Below are 22,051 nucleotides of genomic sequence, written 5' to 3' on the forward strand. Positions count from 1 at the left end.
GGGAGTCACAGACTGAAACAGGCTCCAGGCTCTGAGCTGGCAGTCAGCACAGAGCCCGACGCGGGGCTCGAACCCACGAACCGCGAGATCATGACCTAAGCGAAAGTCGGACGCTTAACCGACTAAGCCACCCAGGCGCCCCTGGCCGTAGGAACTTTAAAACAAGCTTGCATTTGCTTCTAGTACCCACAGTGGAATCTGTGAACTACACACTACTTTTCCCTGAGTATCTCTTTTCTTTAGTTTATTTTTTAAAATTTATTTACTTTGAGAAAGAGAGTGAGTGGGGGAGGGGCAGAGAGAGAAGGAGACAGAGAGAATCCCAAGCGGGCTCCGCACTACAAGCATGAAGCCCAGCACAGGACTAGAACTCATGAGCCGTGAGACCATGACCTGAGCCAAAATCAAGTGTCAGACACTTAACCGACTGAGCCACACAGGCACCCCTTCCTTGAGCATCTCTTTTTTTTTTTTTTTTTTTTTTACAAATAGTTTATTGTCAAATTAGTTTCCACATAACACCCAGTGCTCATCCCCACAAGTGCCCTCTTCCATGCCCATCTCCCCTCCCCCCCACATCCATCAGTCCTCAGTTTTTGTCAGCATTCAAGAGTCTCTCAATGTTTGCTTCTCTCCCTTTCCCCCACCATTTCCCCCCTTCTTCTCCCCCTCGTTCCTCAGTTAAGTTCCTCCTAATCCTTCTATATGTGCAAACATATGATATTTGTCCTTCTCTGCCTGACTTATTTAGCCTTGAGCATCTCTTGACCAAAGGCCAGGATTTGTTAGTACTGGATACCAGAGAAATTGGGTAAGTGACCAATGTCTCAGTGGCTCTCACTTCCAGGTGTGTTCCTCAGTGAAACTCATTTGCCTAGCCTGGCATAAATAAATTAGAGAATTGACTTTTCTTCACTGACAAATTTTATTTCCATAAATTTCTTTTTAAACCACTGCTGCAAGCCAGAAGCAGATAAGATAAAGGGTCCAAACATCTCTGTTTTTTTTTTTTTTCCTGGACATGTGTGCTGTGAGTTGTGATTCTAGACATATGTGTATGATATATTGTCTGTTGAGATTTTTTTCATAGTTTTCATGGAAGAATGAAATAAAGAACAGGAATTTTGGAGAGTAACAGACGAGGATTCCAGTCCCAGTTTGATCTAATTGCATAAAGTTGGGAGAGGTGCTTAATCTTTTTGAGACTTGATTTCTCTAGCTGAAAAATGGGAGCGATTGTACCCACTTCACCAGATTAATGGGAGATGTATAAGAATTGATGTGGATAAAGTGATTAGTTAGCTTAGTGCCTGGCACACACACTGAATGTATGCTTAACCAATAGGGGTTATTAACATCATTACCAAGTTCTGTTTTGTTCTGCGTAGAGTATTGGGACTTCTAGGTATGTTACAGCCACTCACCTGGGAAACAGTACACCATCCCCAGAAGCCCTGTCCCATATCCCCTACCCCTGTCCTTTTCTGTACTCCAAAACAAGTTTTGGAGTGTAGCTATCCTAAAAGGAAGCATAACAACTGAAAGTTCCCCTTGCTCTCTGCTAGTCTGAGTACTTTCCTAACATAACAAGTATGTATCTATATCTCTGCCTTTTTTTCATTGTTTTATAATTATTTGATTATATCACTATATCTGTCCAGCTAGACTTTAAATGTGGTCAAAAACTGTCTTAATCCTTTCTGGTCCCCAAGAACCAGCATTAAAACTACAGCAGAGTGGGTGCTCAAGGAGTATTTAAATAAATTAATAAATGAATGAGCATCTAAATGGTAAGGACAAGCATTCAAGCTCTTTCTAATTTTTTTTTGTAATTTTTTAAAATGCTTTATTTATTTCTAGGAGAGAGAGAGAGAGAGAGAGAGAGAGCATGAGCAGAGGAGGGTCAGAGAGAGAGGGAGTCACAGAATGAAACAGGATCCAGGCTCTGAGCCGGCAGTCAGCACAGAGCCCGACACGGGGCTTGAACCCACGAACAGCGAGATCATGACCTAAGCGAAAGTCGGACACCCAACCGACTAAGCCACCCAGGCGCCCCAAGCTCTTTCTAATTGTAAAAGAGCCTGCTTATTTCCTTAGATCACCACTTAAATGGAGTCCCAGGTGTTTCTGGTAAGAAGTTTGGTTCCAAGTTCTGGGAAGTTTGTTTTTTTTTTTTTCCTCCACATGCCCATCCAAATTTGAGTTTACTTTCTGTTCTTGTTTATGGCACAGAAATTTCCACCTTTATTCTGTAAATTAATCAATCTTAGAGTACAATGTGCTGTGTATCTTCATTACCCCTTAAGAGTGGCTATTCCTGGAGGGTGATTTTGGCTTTGGAGAACTGGGTTTTGGTATCTGACAAGTCTGGATTGAAATTCTGGCTCTACCACTCATTATTGGCTATATAACCTTCAACATGAGGTTTAACCTCTTGAGTCCAGTATCTGTATCTGTAAAATGATGCAAAAAAATGTAAAAATCTTATTTAATCCTTGTGGCAATCCTATGTGGGAGAGAGGTATAGAATTGTAGCTAGAATTAAATAATATGTGTGCAAACTGCTCAGTAGAGTGCTTGGCATATAGCACATATTCAGCCAATATTAGCTTATAATTTCTTTGTGAAAAATAACCAAATTGCAGAAGAAAAATGTAGAAAATAAAGAAAAGAAGGAAAAATTTATTCATACTTCCACTACCTTAACAACAATGTTTGGTCTCTGGGTGTCTTCAGTCATCTTGTCTTATTCATCTTTGTAGTCCCAACAGTGCCTGACACATAGCTGTCACTCAGTCAATGTGTTCTATTCAGTTGACTTAGAAGGCAGAAGTAAATAAATGGCAAACTATGTATATAGAGACTTTGTAGAAACTATGTAGAGACTTTGACACTTTATAAAATTCACGTCCACTACATAATTGTTGCTCATACCAACACTTTGAGGCTGATAGATTGCCACTCCTCCCATTTTACAAAAGAACAAATTGACCCTCAAAGAAGTGAACTTTGGAAATTTAAGACAGCAGAGAAGTAGGGGCACCGGGATTTTCCTTGTCCCTCAAACACAGCTAAATTGAGGTCAGATCACTTGGAAAGCCCAGGAAATCTATTTCCAGAGTGTCAGAAGGATCTCCAGAGTAGGAGGGAGATAGCTTAGAGGATCAACGTGTGTGTATGTGAATTGGGGGAGATAAAAGGGCATAGGGACATGGGGAAGCAATCCTTTCTATGCAAAGACAAAAGGGAGAGAGAGATCGAAGGCTTCGTTATCTAGTTACCAGAAGAGGAAAACCTCTACAGACCATGGGCTGGGAAGTGAGAATGACGGAGAGTGCCAGCTTTTATTCTGCAAACAGCCTTAGGAGCTGAAACTCTGAGGTTCCAAAAGTGTGACTTTATCCGGAGTGAAGTTGAGAGCCAGCTGTATGTGCGCTCCTTGGGAGGAAAAAGCCAACCCTGGAGTGCTGTAGTGATCTCAGGGGCACACTGGGAGAGAACAGACTCTTCCTCGAGTACTTTGGGAAGAGGATTTATTTCCTCCCCGAGGACAAAAGACCCTTCAGGTGCCAGCTAAAGGCCTTTTATCGGGAGGGTGGAGTGGCATACATCAGAACAGGGTCCACGGGGTGCAGTGTCCTTTAAGACATCAGGTTTTGAATCCCAGCCAAGCACTTAGAAGGTGTGGGAGAACTGTGGAACAGGGCAAGCTGAATGCCCTCACTATTATGTGAAGGCTGCCTAAACACTGTGATTTGGGACACCTGGTTTGAGAGGAGAGCTTGTGGTGTTGCCATTTTTTCTCCCAAACACCTACACGGTGGGAATTCAGAGAGCAACACAGCATCCTCTAGTGGAGAGGAGACCTACTTACACCAAACCTGACCTGTGCCTGGCAACTACTTACTAGAGCAAGACTGACTGACCCAACACAGCCAGGCTATCTTCCAGACTAGCACAGTCACTAATCCCAGGCACCAACAGACAACTATTTTGTTTGTTTGTTTTTGTTTGTCTTTTCTTCTTTTCTCTTTTCTTTTTATTTCTACCCTCTTCTTTTTTCCTTTGGAATCAGGCTCATAGTTTCTGATTTATTTCTGGTCAACTCTTTATACATATATTCATATACATACATATATATATTCAGACATTTTTACTCTATAATTTTTACACCTTTTCTATCTCTTCTTCTTTAGTTTCCTTTCTCTTTCTCTGGATTTAACCTTATAGTTATTTGATTCTCTGTTTGGACTTTATTTCTCCTTTTTCATTTTTCCTATTTTATGGGATCAGGCTACCTCCCCATTTTTCCTTTTTTTTCTAGGGTTACTTCAACAGACAAATCAAAGCACACTTGGTTGAAAGCTCAAACACTGCACCACTATAGGCAAGGATGAACTTTGCAGAGCATTGACCAATGGGCTAGAGCGGCTAAAACACAACAACAGAGTGTGCACAACAACACCAAAACACTTCATGAAGTGCCAGGCCTGGAAAGTGTATGACCCCTATTTAATATAGTAGTACTTGCAGATGCAGGACACATAACAAGCTATTAAAACACACAGAAGGACAATAACTTAGCCATAATGACAAAACGGGAGAATCTTCCCAAAAGAAAATACAGGAAGATATCACAGACAGAGAATTGCTCACATCAGATATAAACAATATATCTGAACAAGAATTTATAATAACAGTCATAAGACTAACAGATGGATTTGATAAAAGCATAGAAGACAACAGAGAATCTATTGCAGAGATCAAAGACCTAAGAACTAGTCATAATGAATTAAGAAATGGTATAAATGAGATGCCAAATAAACTAGATACAGTAACAACGAGGATGGAAGAAACAGAAGAGAGAATAGGTGAAATAGGAGATAAAATTGTGAGAAATGATGAAACTGAAAAAAGAGGAAAAGGAAATTACTAGACCATGAGAGGAGAATTAGAGAGCTAAGTGTTTCCATGAAATGGAACAATATCTGTATCACAGGAGTTCCAGAAGAAGAGCGAGATGAAGGGGCGAAGGTTTATTTGAAAAAAATATAGCTGAGAACTTCCCTAGACTAGGGATGCAAACAGGAACCCAAGTCCAAGAGACACAGATAACTCCCTTAAAATCAACAAAATCAGGTCAACACCATGACATAGTGAAACTGTCAAAATACAAAGATAAAGAGAGAATTCTGAAAGCAGCTAGGGACAAATGGACCTTAACCCACAAGGATAGACATATAAGGGTAGTAGCAGACTTCTCCACTGAAACTTGGCAGGGCAGAAGGGAGTGTAAGGAAATATAAAATGTGCTGAATAGGAAAAACATGCAGCCAACAATCCTTTATCAAGAAAGGATGTTATTTAGAATAGAAAGAAAGATAAAGGCTTTCCTAGACGAACAAAAACTAAACAAATTCATGACCACTAAACCAGCCCCGCAAGAGATCCTAATGGGGACTCTGTGAGTGGAAAGCAGCAAAGACTACAAACGACCAGAGATATCACCAGAAACATAAAATCTACAGATAACACGATGGCAATAAATTCATATCTTTCAATAATCACTCATTATAAATGGAATAAATGCCCTAATCAAAATAATAGGGCATCAGAATGGATTAAAAAAAAAACAATATCTGTCTATATGCTCCCTACAAGAGACTCATTTGACACCTGAGGACACTTGCAGACTGAAAGTGAAGGGATGGAGAATCATCTATCATGCTAATGCACATCAAAAGAAACACAGTGTAGCCACACTTATATCAGACAAACTAGATTTTAAAACAAAGACTGTAACAAGAGATGAAGAAGGGCATTATATCATAATTAAGGAGTCTATGTATCAAGAAGACCTAACAATTATAAATACTTATGCCCCCCAATGTGAAGCCCCATGTATATAATGTGGGGCTTCACATTGGGGGCTTCACATATGTGTGTGTGTGTGTGTATATATATATATATGTACATATATATATATATATGTACATATGTATACACTAATCACAAACATAAACGAACTTATTGATAATAACACCATAACTATAAGTAACTTCAATATTTCACCTATAACAATGGACAGATCATCTAGGCAAAAAATTAATAAGGAAACAACAGCTCTGAATAACACATGAGATCAGATGGACTTAACATATTCAGAACTTTTCATCCTAAAGCAACAAAATACACATTCTTCTCAAAGGCACATAGAGCTATCTCCAAAATAGATCACATACAGGGCCACAAATTAGTCCTTAACAAGTACAAAAAGATTGAGATTATACGATGCATATATTCAGATCACAATGCTATGAAACTTGAAATCAACCACAGGAAAAAAATTTAGAAAGCCATTCGGGTCTTTGTGATTCCATACAAATTTTAAGATAGTTTGTTCTAGTTTTGAGAAGAATGCTGGTTCAATTTTGATTGGTATTGCATTGAATGTGTAGATTGTTTGGGTAGTAATGGCATTTTAACAATTTTATTTTTCCAACCCATAAGCATGGAATGTTTTTCCATTTCTTTGTGTCTTCTTCAATTTCCTTCACAAAAGACCCCAAATAGCCAAAGTAATATTGAAGAAGAAAACCAAAACGGGAGGCATCACCATCCCAGACTTTAGCCTCTACTACAAAGCTATAATAATCAAGACAGCATGATATTGGCACAAAAAAAGACACATAGACCAATGGAATAGAATAGAGAACTTAGAATTATACCCACAAATGTATGGCCAACTCATCTTTGACAAAACGGGAAAGAGTATCCAATGAAAAAAAGACAGCCTCTTTAACAGATGGTGCTGGCAGAACTGGACAAGAGCATGCAGAAGAATGAAACTAGATCATTTTCTCACACCATACACAAAAATAAACTCAAAATGGATAAAGGACCTGAATGTGAGACAGGAAACCATCAAAACCATAGAAGAAAAACCAGGGGGAAAAATCCTTCACCTCCACTGCAGCAACCTCTTACTTTGACACATCCCTCAAAGCAAAGGAATCAAGAGCAAAAATGAACTACTGGGACCTCATCAAGATAAAAAGCTTTTGAACAGCAGAAGAAACAATCCATAAAACTAATAGGCAACTGATGGAATGGGAAAAAATAGTTGCAAATGACATATCAGATAAAGGGCTAATATCCAAAGTCTATAAGTAACTCACCAAACTCCAAACCCAAAAAACAAGTAATCCAGTGAAGAAATGGGCAGAGACATGAACAGACACTTCTCCAAAGAAGACATCCAGATGGCTAACAGACACATGAAATGATGCTCAGCGCCCCTCATCTTCAGGGAAATACAAATCAAAACCACACTGAGGTACCACCTCACAGCAGTCAGAGTGGCTAAAATAAGCACATCAGGAAACCTTAGATGCTGGCGAGGATGTGGAGAAATGGGCACCCTCCTACACTGTTGGTGGGAATGTAAACTGGTACAGCCCCTCTGGAAACCAGTATGGAGGTTCCTCAAACAATTAACAATAGAAGTCCCCTATGACCCAGCAATAACACTGCTAGGCATTTACCCAAGGGATACAGGAGTGCTGATGCATAGGGGCACATGTACCCCAATGTTCATAGCAGCACCCTCAACAATAGCCAAAACATGGAAAGAACCTAAGTGTCCATCAACTGATGAATGGATCAAGAAGATGTGGTATATTTATACAATGGGATACTACATGGCAATGAGAAAGAATGAAATCTGGCCATGTGTAGCAACATGGATGGAACTAGAGGGTGTTATGCTGAGCAAAATAAGTCAGGCAGAGAAGGACAGATACCATATGTTTGCACGTATAGGTGGATTAGGAGGAACTTAACGGATGACCGTGGGGGAGAAGATGGGGAAAAATAGTGGGGGGGAGGGAGGGAGGCAAACCATATGAGAGACTCTTGAATGCTGAGAACAAACTGAGGGTCAATGGGGTTGGGGGAGAGGGGAAGGGGAGTGATGGGCATGGGGGAAGGCACTTGTTGGGATGAGCACTGGATGTTATATGGAAACCAACTTGACAATATTTATGAAAAAAAAAAAGCAAAAAAGAACACAAAGATTAAGCAAAATAAATAAATGAATAAATACATGAATAAATAAATAAATGAGAATAAGAAGAAAATCCTTGCCCACATGAAGCCTAAATTTGAGAGAAGAGAAAGAGAAACTAAAAAAAATAAATGAGTAAAATATATAATCTGTTAGATGATGATAATTGCCATGAAGAAAAGTAAATTAAGGAAGGGGACAGCAAATGTCTGGAGATGAGACAGGAAAATGAACCTATAAATAAATCGATCAGAAGAGGCTCTTTGAGGAGGGGATGACAAAGTAAAAGTCTAGAGTTGCTAAGGGAGTAGGCCTGAGAGTTTCCAGGGGGAGGGATGCCCAGGACCGTGGCTCTGATGTCTGGCCTGGGACCAGAAGGGCCATAAGCCAGGGTGGCAGGAGAGGTCTGTGTGCAAGGTCAAAGAAGTTAAGATGAGGTCAGAGTAGTTAAGGGGTTGTGGGAGGCCGAATTACTGCCTCCAAAGATGTCCACATCCACATCCCCAGAATTTGATGTTACCTTACGTGGCAAAGGGGCTTTGTAGATGTGATGAAGCTAAGGATCTTGAGATGGGGAGATTATCTGGAACTATGCAGGTGGACCCAATATCATCACAAGAATACTTATAAGTGAAAGAGGGAGGCAGAAAAGTCAAAGTCAGAGACAATGGGAAAATGAAAGCAGAGATGGCAAGAGGAGTATGTCAGGATGGGGCCAAGAGCAAGGAATGCAGGCAGCTCCTAGAAGCTGAAGAAGGCAAGAAAACAGATTCTTGCTTAGAGCCTCCAGAAGGAATGTACCCTGCTGACACCTTGATTTTACAAGTTCTGAACTCCAGAGCTGAAAAGCAATAAATGTGTGTCCTTTTAAGCCAAAAAAACAAAAAACAAAAACAAACAAACAAACAAACAAAAAAACAATTGGAAAGCCCTCAAATACATGGAGGTTAAAGAACATCATATTAAAGAATGAATGGGTTAACAAGGAAATTAGGAAGATATTTTTAAAAATACATGGATGCAAATGAAAATGAAAACACAACAGTCCAAGTCCTTTGGGAGCAGCAAAGACAGTCCTAAGAGAAAATACATTGCAATTCAGGCCTACCTCAAGAAGCAAGAAAGGTCCCAAATATACAATTTAACCTTACACTGAAAGGAGCTAGAAAAACAGCAGCAAATAAAGCCCAAAGCCAGCAGAAAAAGGGAAATAATAAAGATTAGAGCAGAAAGAAACTATATAAAAGCCAGAAAAATAGTAGAGCAGATCGATGAATCTAAGAGCTGGTTTTTAGAAAGAATAAACAAAATTGATAACCCCCTCACCAGACTTCTCAAAAAGAGAAGAGAGAATACACAAATAAATAAAATCACAAATGAAAAGAGGCGAGATCACAACCAACACCACAGAAATGGAACCAATTATTAGGGAGTGCTACGAAAAATTATATGCCAACAAACTGGACAATCTGGATAAAATGGACAAATTCCTAGACACTCACTCACTACCAAAACTCAAACAGGAAGAAACAGAAAATTTGAACTGACCCATAACCGGTGAAGAAATTGAATCAGTTATCAAAAATCTAGCAGCAACTGACAGTCCTGGGCCAGATGGCTTCCCAGGGGAATTCTACCAGACATTTAAACAAGGGTTAATACCTCTTATCAAACTGTTACAAAAAAATGAAAATGGAAGGAAAGCTTCCAAACTCATTTGATGAAGCCAGCATTATTTTGATTCCAAAACCAGACACAGACCCCACTAACAAGAAGAATTATAGGCCAATATCCCTGATGAACCTGAATGTAAAAATCTTAAACAAGATACTAGGAAATAGAATTCAACAATGCATTAAAATAATTACACACCATGATCAAGTGGGATCCATTCCTGAGCTGCAAGGCTGGTTCAATATTCACAAATCAATCAAGGTTGTACATCACATTAATAAAAGAAAGGGTTAGAACCATGTGATCTTCTCAAAAGATGTTGAAGAAACATTCGACAAAATACAGCATCTTTCTTAACAAAGACCCTCAAGAAAGTTGTGATAGAAGTAACATAACATCATAAAAGCCATATATGAAAGACCCACACCTTATATCATCCTCATTTGGGAAAAACTAAGAGCCTTTCCCTGAGATCAGAAACATGACAGGGATGTCCACACTCACCAATGTTTAAAATAGTGTTGGTTGGAAGTCCTAGAGTCAGCAATCAGACAAAATGAAATAAAAGACATCCAAATTGGCAAAGAAGAAGTCAAACTTTCACTCTTTGTAGATGACATGATACTCTACATGGAAAACCCGAAAGACTCCACCCAAAAACTGTTACAGCTGATACATGAATTCGGCAAAATCGCAGGATATAAAATCAATGTCCAGATATCGGTTGCATTTCTATACACCAATAATGAAGCAACGGAAATAGATATCAAGGAATTTATCCCATCTACAATTGCACCAAACCCCATAAAATACCTAGGAATAGACCTAACCAAAGAGATAAAATATCTGAAAGATCTTTTTCTTCCTAAAAGACGCTGAAAACTATAGAAAGCTCATGAAAGAAATTGAAGAAGACACAAAGAAATGGAAAAACATTCCATGCTCATGGACTAGAAGAACAAATATTGTAAAATGTCGATACTACCCAAAGCAATCTACACATTCAATGCTATCCTTATCAAAATAACAGCAGCATTCTTCACAGAGCTAGAAAAAACAATCCTAAACTTTGTATGAAACCACAAAAGACCCCGAATAGCCAAAGTAATGTTGAAAAAGAAAACCAAAGCGGGAGGCATCACAATCCCAGACTTTAACCTTTATTGTAATCATCAATACAGTGTGGTACTGGTACAAAAACAGACACATAAATCAATGGAATAAAATAGAAAACCCAGAAATGAACCCACAAATATATAGCCAACTAATCTTTGACAAAACCGAAGAGTATCCAATAGACAAAAGACAGTCTCTTTAGCAAATGGTGCTGGAAGAACTGGACAGAAACATGCAGAAGAATGAAACTAGGCCACTTTATTACACCATACACAAAAATAAATTCAAAATGGATGGAAGACCTAAATATGAGACCGGAAGCCATCAAAATCCTACAGGAGAAAAAAGGTAGCAATCTCTTTCATCTCGGCCACAGCAAATTATTACTTGATGTGTCATCAGAGGCAAGGGAAACAAAATCAAAAATGAACTATTGCGTGGGGCGCCTGGGTGGCTTAGTCGGTTAAGCGTCCGACTTTTGGTTAGGTCATGATCTCGCGGTTCGTGGGTTCAAGCCCCGCGTAGGGCTCTGTGCTGACTGCCAGCTCAGAGCCTAGAGCCTGTTTCGGAGTCTGTGACTCCTTCTCTCTCTGACCCTCTCCTGCTCACGCTCTCTCTCTCTCTCTCTCTCCTAGAAATAAATAAAACATTAAAAAATTTTAAAAAATGAACTATTGCGGCATCATCAAGATAAAATGCTTTTGTACAGCAAAGGAAACAACCAACAAAACTAAAAGACAACTGACAAAATGGGAGAAGATATTTGCAAATGATATATCAAATAAAGAGTTAGTATCCAAAATATATAAGGAATTTACCAAATTTAACACCTAACAAACAAATAATTCAATGCAGAGATGGGCAGAAAACACGAATAGACACTTTTCCAAAGAAGACATCCATGTGACAAACAGACACGTGAAAAGATGGTCAACATCACTCATCATCAAGGAAATACAAATCAAAACCACACTGAGATACCACCTCACACCAGTCAGTGTGACTAAAATTAACTTAGGAAACAACAGATGGTGAAGATGTGGAGAAAGGGGAAAGCTATTGCATTGTTGGTGGGAATGCAAACTGGTGCAGCCACTCTGAGAAATAGTGTGGAGGTTCCTCAAAAAAATAAAAATAGAACTACCCTACGACCCAACAATTGCACTACTAGGAATTTATCCAAAGTATACAAAAATGCTGATTCAAAGGGGCACATGCACTCCCAATGTTCATAGCAGTGCTATCAACAATAGCCAAATTATGGAAGGAGCCCATATGTCCATCAATTGATAATGGATTAAGAAGATGTGGTATATATACCACATATAAAATGGATTAGGAAGATGTATTACCATATATAAAATGGATTAAGAAGATATATACAAAAAATGAAATCTTTCCATTTGCAACAATGTGGATGAAACTGGAGGGTATTATGCTATGTGAAATAAGTCAGTCACTGTAAGACAGATATCATATGATGACAGATGAACATAGGAGAGGGAAGGAAAAATAAGATTAAGACAGAGAAGGAGGCAAATCATAAGGGACAAATACAAAGAACAAACAGAGGTTTGATGGGGTGGGAGGGTTGGGGTGCGCTAAATGGGTGATGGGCATTAAGGAGGGCACTCCTTGGGTGAGTGATGGATGTCATATGTAAGAGATGGATCACTGGTCTACTGCTGAAGCCAAGACTACATTATATGTAAACTAACTTGAGAATAAAAAATTAAAATAAAAAGGAGGTACACGTGATTTGCCCTAGTCCACACAGCCAATAAGTAAGTGGCAGGATAGGGCCTCTGGCCCAGGATTTTGAACTCTAAAACCTGAGCCTTTGACACTCTCTATCCATCATTACCCAAGCCTGTATTCCCTAATAAAGTCTAAATTGTCATCCCCATTACCAGAGGTTTAACCTTCCTCGGAAAGCTGCCCAAATATGCCCCTTCTTTACTCTTGAACCCTGGTACTTGGGTTAGAGAATAAGGATGGTAGTGAACAGGGAGCTGAGACAGGGAGGGTCTTGTATTTGCCAACCCAGAGTGAGCAGAGGGAGAAATGGAATGCCCTGAGAGACCCGGGGTCATTTCTACTGGGAGTGAGTTGGGGAGAGGAAGTCACTCTAGAAAAGGTTCAGTTAGTTCTGGACCACTAAACTTTGGGAGAAAGCAAGCTCTTCCTGAAGCCTCTCTACCTAAACAACTGGAAAGAGATTGTGGGCCACTTCAGGCTTTATTTCCATCTCCTGTGTCTGGGATAGACCTATGTTTCTGAGAAACTGTGCCCCTATTTTACCTCTGTCTTAGCCATCCAGTCTTAGTATTTCTTTTCTTTCTTTTTTTTTTTTTTTGCTTTTGTTCCTTCTCTTTTTTTATTTATTTATTTATTTTTATTTTTTTTTACAAATAGTTTATTGTCAACTTAGTTTCCACATAACACCCAGTGCTCATCTCCACAAGTGTCCTCCTCCATGCCCATCCCCCCTCCCCCCACATCCATCAGTCCTCAGTTTTTGTCAGCATTCAAGAGTCTCTCATGGTTTGCCTCTCTCCCTTTCCCCCACCATTTCCGCCCTTCTTCTCCCCCTTGTTCCTCCATCAAGTTCCTCCTAATCCTCCTATACGTGCAAACATATGATATTTGTCAGTCTTAGTATTTCAATCCCCACCCTAAACTGGGGATCTTTGAAACTGCTTCCAACTGAGTTAGGCTAGGATTCAAAGTAAGCCCTTCCCCCCATACATTAGCCCCAGGGTCCATCCTCATACTTTACTGCAGGAAGCTGACCCCCACACCTGTGAAGCCTTCTCTAGATTGCCTTGATCCCTTAGATCTAAGTATGTTTTCTTAGATCAATAAAATGTCCCTGCAGATGCTCATGGAGAGAATCCATATGACAGACTCTAGCAGGAGTTCAGAAAGTGTGGATACAGCTTTACTAGAGTCCTTAAAGAAGAGTGGTATAGGAGAGCAGGGGGAATCAGATGGATCAGGAAGTGAGTGGAGGCATGGCCATATTCACCTGCCTCTAGTCTGCTGGGTGGGTTTTTCCTCTCTAGGCTTCAAATACCATCTGAGTTTGAAGGAAAGGATTCCCAGAATGTTCGAATGTGGTTGTATTTCGGAGGTCTTATTTCACCTCAGACCCAGAGACTTGTTTAAGGTAAGTTGAAGTTAGAGCTGGGATTTGAATACAAAAGAAAACACCTAGGCAATGCCTAGCACAAAATAGGAACTCACATATTTATCTCCTTTCTTCTTCCTGACTTTCTGGCCAGGGTTCTTTTTAGGGTGATCAGCTTGTCTTGTTTCTCTGGGATTTTGCCAGTCTTACCATTGAAAGTTCTGAATCCTGGAATCCTCACTTGATCCTGGGTAGACCAGAACAGTAGGTAACCCTAGTTTTCTTACTGCTTTTGTATAACCACCTTACTTCCCCTTGGGAACTTCAAACTTGCAGGCAGAGTTGAAATTACTTCTCAAGAAAAAACAATATGAAATTTACTTTTATTTTCACTTGAGTCTGACATGTTTCACCAGCATTGTGTCTTTGAATTTATAGATTACCGTTTTTAAAGGGTTGTATAGACATTACCTGGTTTAATCCTCTCCCTAGCTCTGTGAGGAATATAATTATCAACCGATCTTATATACAAGATATCTATGGTTCAGGTAAGATAGATAGCCTGCCCAAGAGCATGCAGTTGTTCTATGATGTGGGGGCCGGGGTGTAAAAGCAAACCCAGGGCTTCTGAAACTAGGTTCAATGTGTTTCCCATGACACGCCCCATACCCCATAAAAATAAGACTTCACTGTCTTACATTTTTTTTTGGTTTCTCTGAGGAGAAAGGCTAGGGATAGACATTCATTTCATCCTGAGCCAGAGAGCTGCATGCCCACATGATGGCTTTTCTGCATAGTAATGGGCTGAGAAATTGAGTCTTGCAACGTTCTGGTTCTGGGAACTTGTTTGTAGAGTGCCTCATCCTGTATGTCTTTGAGAGCCTTTTGGGATCCATCTCCTTCATCTGGTAGCCTGCCTTTCCCTCCACATCCCCATTTCTTTGGTTATATTTTGCATATACTATGGAATTTCCTGAGGGTATTGGGTAATGTCCACCTTGTATAGGATCATATTAGCAGCTTGCTGGATACCTCTCACCATTAAACGTGCCAGTGGGAAGTGAACCATTTGGGAAGGGGCTGGAGGACCCAGCCTATTGCACCATCTAGAACACTCCCACTCAATACTCTATCAATGGCTTCTGGGCTTGAGGGTTGGGATAAGAGGCCTGGAAGGTACAAAGGCCATGGGCTTGTGAGTCAGCAGAATGGGAATTGACCCTAGCTCTGTCCCCAATTGCTGCATGTCACTGGGCAACCCACTCTCCTTTCCTGGGGCTCAGTTTTCTCCTCTGTACAATACAAGGACTGCTCCATGTAATTCATGAATTCTCTGTCAGCATGAAAATTTTATCACAATTCTAGTCTCTAATTTTAGCTCCTCTGGGATTCTGTTTCTTCAGAATTTACTATGGTTATTGAGAATGATAATAATAACTATCATTTTGAACACTAGATATTCATCAAACCAACAGAGCAGATGAGAGCTTGAGCTATGGAGCAAGATGATCTAGACTGGAATTCAGCTCAGCCATTCACTAGTTGTGTGACTTTGGGCAAGTGGCTCAACTTTTTTGTGTCTTAAAATTCTCCCATTTGTAACTTGAGAAAAATAAAAAGTGCTGAGCACAGTGTCTGACACTTAAGAAGTTAGATATTGTCATGTAAACTACCATTTATTCCTCATAATAATGCTATGAGATAGAGAATATATTAAAACCCTTTCACAAATGGAAGATATTAAGCTTAAAGCAGAAAGATCATTTCCCCAAGATCACACAGTTAGAAAAATGTTGCAGTGGGCTTTAGACCTATGCTCTTAACTCCTGTGCTATGCAATTCAAAGTTGCCCAGAAAGGCAGTGGGTCAGTGGCAGGCCCAGAAGCCCTTGGGAAGATGGCTTAGTACAGGACACCAGAGAATGAGGAAAAATTGCTGCTTGAACCAAGGACAGTAAGTCCTGCCCCCCTTAGGGATCTAAGGAGAGGAAAGATCAGGGCTAAGGAGCCCCACAGCATACAGAGGCCTGGGAGGGTCAGGAGGCTTAGTTTTGTTGCACGTTGAAGGGTCCCCAGGCCAAATATCTTCAATACCAGCAATAGAGTTTGACAAAAGCTTCCTTCCTCTCCTCCCCACCTGATTCATCTTGGCCCTGAGAGCTTTCCCTAGTTGGATCTCTCAGCCCTATGAGAAAGTCTCCTGCTGGGCTTGATACAGTCAGGTCTTCTAGCAGTTCCACTTGCCCTCTCTGTATAATAACAATAAGCCTATGGCCCTATATGAAAATCATAATTTTCATACATGTACATTGTTTCAGCACTTTCTCACACATTTGTTTTGATCTCCACAACTATCCTGAGCAGAGGAGTTTCCAATTTTATAGTCAAAGTTGTGTACTAGAACTGGAGTTTGTGACTGATGTCAGGCTTCTGTAACCATTCCGAGTGACTTCAAGGAGATATCAAAAGCAGGAATAATGGGAAAACCACTTAAGCAGAGACATACAAGCAATATTTTTGAACAATTAGATATGATAGAAATTTAATATATTAAGATGATCTAAGGGTCTCTCATATGTCTCCTGTGGAAATCAGTAAACCTTAATGTTTACAACCAAACAAATTATACCTTGTGACATGCAATTATACCTTAGAGAACTGTTTGCAAGCATATATACACCTTTCCCTTTTTGCATATGATCCCCTTTAAGCTAACGAACTTCAGAGGAGTTCTTCAGAACAATCTAGAAGACTGTCTCCCAGTCTATAGTCCTATAATAAAGCATTTATTAACTTACTTTTAGGGTGGCTTTTTTTTCCAGTTGGCTAAGAGATTTGTCCAAGGTCAAGCCATTGGGCAGATGTGGGTCCCAAACACAAGTCAGTTGCCTCTTGTCCCACTATAGAAAGCAATATGGAGCCTCTTGTTCCACTGTAGAAAACAATATGGAGTCACTCATGTCAAACAGTGACTTATGTCAAGCAGTGACATAAGCAGCCAAGGGCATTGCAGCTGAGACCAGATATTACTGAAACCAGCATAGGCTGACAACACCCAGAGCTGATAAACTAGCAGAACTAGAGGAGGTCTGCAAAGGCCTAAAACAAATTAAACTTTTTTTAAAGGGGGATTTTTGGGAAAAACTGTCTGATTTTCCAGATGCTGACCCTTTCATATCTGACCACATTAAAAAGGCAACTGCCTCCAAGGCTCTGCAGGATTGATCTCTGAATGTAACAGAGATTCTCCATTGCTTGAACATAATAAACAGCATCTGTGGAGAGTTGACCCAGACCAGACTAAGGCCTCATCTCAACTGTACACTCACAGACTGACTTTGGGTTTGATTTAACTTCCTACTCTTTGTTGTATCTGGTTTGTTATGTGATTTTGTATTGTGTTTGCTTTGTGTGATGTGTAGGAAACCAAGTTAAATATGTAACAAAATGTCATTGACTTTGGAATCCTGAAATGCCTTATGATTGAATAAAGTTGACAAAGTGGAAAGACACAATTTGTGTGTGTGCCTTCGTAGCATGCTCATGGCACCCACCATGAGAGAGGTATGGAGGAAGAGGGAAACAAACTAATTTTTTCTCAAACCCTCATTTGTTTCTTTTCCTTCTCTGTTATCCAAGGCATTGTCTTCTGTCAGGGAGAAAGAATATTCCCTGTTCTTCAATATTCTTCTAGGTGGACTAAGAATAAAATTGGCATGTGACAAGTTAATAGGAGAAAAACATATTTAATTTCCTTCTTACATGTGGGAACTCCACAAAGATATGGGACTCAAAGGCAGTCATTTGTGGCTTTTATACCATCCTTAGTTAAGGAAAGGAATAGAGACCTAGAGCTTCAAAGAGGAGGTAGGCAATTCACAGGAAGATTAGAAGAGCAGATATTTGGTAAACAGATGTTTGCCCTGCCATCCAGATAAGTCAGATATAAAAAGTTATGTCTGATAATAGCTCTCTTCCTAGTACAGGCCTCCTATCTAAATTATATTAGGCAGTTAAGGAAGAGATAAAAACTTTTGCTAACTTTGCTGAGCCTTGATGGCTTCAGCTCAAAATGACCCACATGCTAAATGGCGTATTCTGCCCCCCCTTCAGTTTAAAACAACACAATTTGTTATATTGCAGTTCTAGAGGTCTAAGAATTCTAAGATTTAAAATTTTTTTCTTTAATGATTTATTAATTTCTGAGAGAGAGAGAGAGAGAGAGAGAGAGAGAGCGAGCATGAACAGGGGAGGGTTAGAGAGAGAGGGAGATACAGAATCTGAAACAAGCTCCAGGCTCTGAGCTGGCAGTCAGCACAGAGCCGGACGTGGGGCTCAAACCCACAAACCACGCGATCATGACCTGGCCTGAAGTCAGATGCTTAACCGATTGAGCCACCCAAGTGCCCTGAAGGTCAGAATTCTAAAGTCAAGTTACTTTCGGGGATGCATTCCTTCTAGACACATCAGGGGAGAATCTGTCTCCTTATCTTTTCAAGCTTCTAAAGGCCACCTGCATTCCTTAGCCTCTGGCTCCTTCTTCCTTATTCAAAGACAACAGCACAGAATCTTCAAATCTCTCTCATTCTACCCTCCTATATCCCTCTTACAATGACCCTTGTTGTTACATTAAGCCCATCCAGATAATCCAGAATAGTAAACTCGATACTTAACAGATCTGTAGAACCCTTTTGCCTGGTTCCAGGGATTATGTCATGGACACCTTTGTGGGAATGGAGCATTATTCAGCCTACCACAATCAATTAGATGTGTGGATAAGGGGAGGGAGAGATTGAGAATAATTTTCTACTCTTTATTACTGAAAAGTTCACAAACACAAAATGAAAACTACAGTATAATGAGTCGCCAGGCACTCATCACCCAGCTTTAACAATTATCAATATTTTGACAGTCTTGTTTCAACTACCTCTCTCCTCCTTTTATTTGGAAGAATTTTTTTTTTGTCATGGTAGGAACATTTTATTTTATTATTATTTTTTGATTAAATTGAACCCACTTTTATTTTATTTTATTGGTTTATATATAATATATAATTATGTATATATTTTTATTATATATATGTATATATAAATGTTTGTCATGTTAGCTAACATACAGTGTATATACAGTTTGCTCTTGATTTGGTGGGTAGATTCCTATGATTCATTACTTACCTACAACACCCAGTGCTCATCCCAACAAGTGCCCACCTCAGTGCTCATCACCCATTTTCCCACTCCCATGTGCCCCCATCAACCCTGTTTGTTCTCTGTATTTAAGTCTCTTATGGTTTGACTTTCTCTCTGTTCGAAACTATTTTCCCCTTCCCTTCCCCCATGATCTTCTCTTAAGTTTCTCAAGTTCCACATATGAGTGAAAATATATGATATCTATCTTTCTCTGATTTATTTCATTTAGCATAATACCCTCTAGTTCCATCCACATTGTTGCAAATGGCAGAATTTCATTCTTTCTCATTGCCAAGTAATAGTATATTGTATATATAAACCACATCTTGTTTATCCACTCATCACTTGATGGATATTTGGCTTCTTTCCATAATTTGGCTATTGCTGAAAGTGCTGCTATAAATATTAGGGTACATGTGTCCCTATGAATCAGCACTCCTCTATCCTTTGGAAAAATTCTTAGTAGCTCTATTGCTGGGTCATAGGGTAGTTCTATTTTTAATTTTTTGAGGAACCTCCACACTGTTTTCCAGAGCGGCAGTTTGTATTCCCACCAACTTCTCCATATCCTTGCCAACATCTGTTGTTTCCTGAGTTGTTAATTTTAGCCACTCTGACTGGTGTGAGGTGGTATCTCTTTGTGGTTTTGATTTGTATTTCCCTAATAATGAGCCATGCTGAGCATCTTTTCACGTAACTGTTTGCCATCTGTCTTCTTTGAAAAAAGTATCTATTCACGTCTCCTGCCCATTTCTTCCCTGGATTATTTGTTTTTCGGGTGTTGAGTTTGGTAAGTCCTTTATAGATTTTGGATACTAATCCTTTATCCGATATGTCATTTGCAAATATCTTTTCCCATTCTATCGGTTGCCTTTTAGTTTTGTTGTTTCCTTTGTAGTGCAGAAGCATTTTATATTGATGAGGTCCCACTAGTTCATTTTTGCTTTTATTTCCCTTGCCTTTGGAGACATACCAAGCAAGAAATTGTTGCAACTGAGGTCAAAGAGGTTGTTGCCTGCTTTCTCCTTTAGGATTTTAATGGTTTTCTATCTCACATTTTAGGTCTTTCATCCATTTTGAGTTTATTTTTGTGTATGGTGTAAGAAAGTGGTTCAGTTTCATTCATCTGCATGTTGCTGTCCAGTTATCTCAGCACCATTTGCTGAAGAGACTGTCTTGTTTCCATTGGATACTCTTTCTTGCTTTGTCAAATATTAGTTGGCCATACACTTGTGGGTCCAATTCTGGACTCTTTATTCTATTCCATTGGTCTATGTGTCTGTTCTTGTGCCCGTACCATACTGTCTTGATGATTACAGCTTTGTAGCAGAGGCTAAAGTCTGGGATTGTGATGCCTCCCACCGTGGTTTTCTTTTTCAACATTACTGTGGCTATTTGGGGTCTTTTTTGGTTGCACACAAATTTTAGGATTGTTGGTTATAGCTTTGAGGATGCTGGTGCAATTTTGATTGGGATTGCATTGAATGTGTAGATATCTTTGGGTAGTATTGGCATTTTAACAATATTTATTCTTCCAATCCAAGAGCATGGAATGTTTTTCCATTTCTTTGCATCTTCCTCAATTTATTTCAAAAGATTTCTGTAGCTTTCATCATACAGATCTTTTACATCTTTGGTAGGTTTATTCCTAGGTATTTTAGGTTCCTGGTGCAATTGTAAATAGGATCAATTTCTTGATTTCTCTTTCTGTTGCTTCATTATTGGTGTATAGAAATGCGACTGATTTGTGTACATTGATTTTGTATCCTTGCAGAAACATTTTAAAGAAAATGTCAGATATCTTGTCGTTTTACCCATAAATATCTCCTAATGTGTCTCTAAATATGATTTTTTTCATAATCATCTCACGTTTAATTATGTTTAATATAATTAATAATAATTCATTAATATCATCTAATACTGAAGCTGATTTTGCAGTGTCTCCTACCACCAATCTTGTGGCTAATGATGGCATTCACCAAAATGGTTATAGTAGGAAGATAAAGTTTTGTGAAAGATAATTAATTTGGCTAGATATCCATAATCAAAATTGGAATATCACTGAATAGATGGAAAAAGGGGAGACTTCCAAAGGGAACGTGACACCTTTAAGCATTTGGTTGAAGCCAGGGTCTTTTTTCTTCAGAAAAATGTGTGGCCTGTCCTTTGGAATATCCAAACCTGTTTTAGTGACAATGCTGGTTCCTCTCACTTGTTTGGAGCATGTGGCCAGTGATAAACGATCCCTCAATCTACCATTTTATTTCTCCTTCACAAAAATGTTTTGAAATAGGGAATATAGATTTATTCTACCCACTTAACAAAGAGGAAACAGAGGCTCAAATAGATAAAGTGACTTGCCCAAGACTATATAAATTAATAGGTAGCAGAACAGGAATTTTAAAGTAAGTCTTTCGACTTGGCTTTTTGTGTCTGAGGTGGGGTCCCCTCTAGCATTTCCCTTTTCCTTCCCCAGATGACCTGAGGAGAAGCATATGAAAGTAGAGGAAATGGTGGTAGGAAGATATAAAGGCTACAGAAATAGGAGCCAGGTTTGGGAGCACTCATTGTGGTGACTGGAGGTTTAGATCTAGACAAAGCTCGAAATAATCCCCCCCACTTTTTTTTTTTTTTAACAGAGTATTGCCTCCCCTGCTTGGCCCTCACTTATGCTTCCTCTCATGTGATGTGACTCCTCATCCCTTACCCACTTCACTCCTCCTCATCTGGTGGCTCTAGGGTGAATGTCTGAAGAAAGATTTTTTACACTTAATCCAATGCTACTTATAGCCTCATTAATAGCAATGAGGAAGCTGAGAGCTTCAGGTTACTCCAGTAACCACAGCTCACCCCGTGTTTCAAGGTAAAGAACAATGAT

Source organism: Hyaena hyaena, unplaced genomic scaffold, assembly GCF_003009895.1.
Source record: "Hyaena hyaena isolate Hyena2069 unplaced genomic scaffold, ASM300989v1 scaffold_1091, whole genome shotgun sequence".
Lineage (NCBI taxonomy): Eukaryota > Metazoa > Chordata > Mammalia > Carnivora > Hyaenidae > Hyaena > Hyaena hyaena.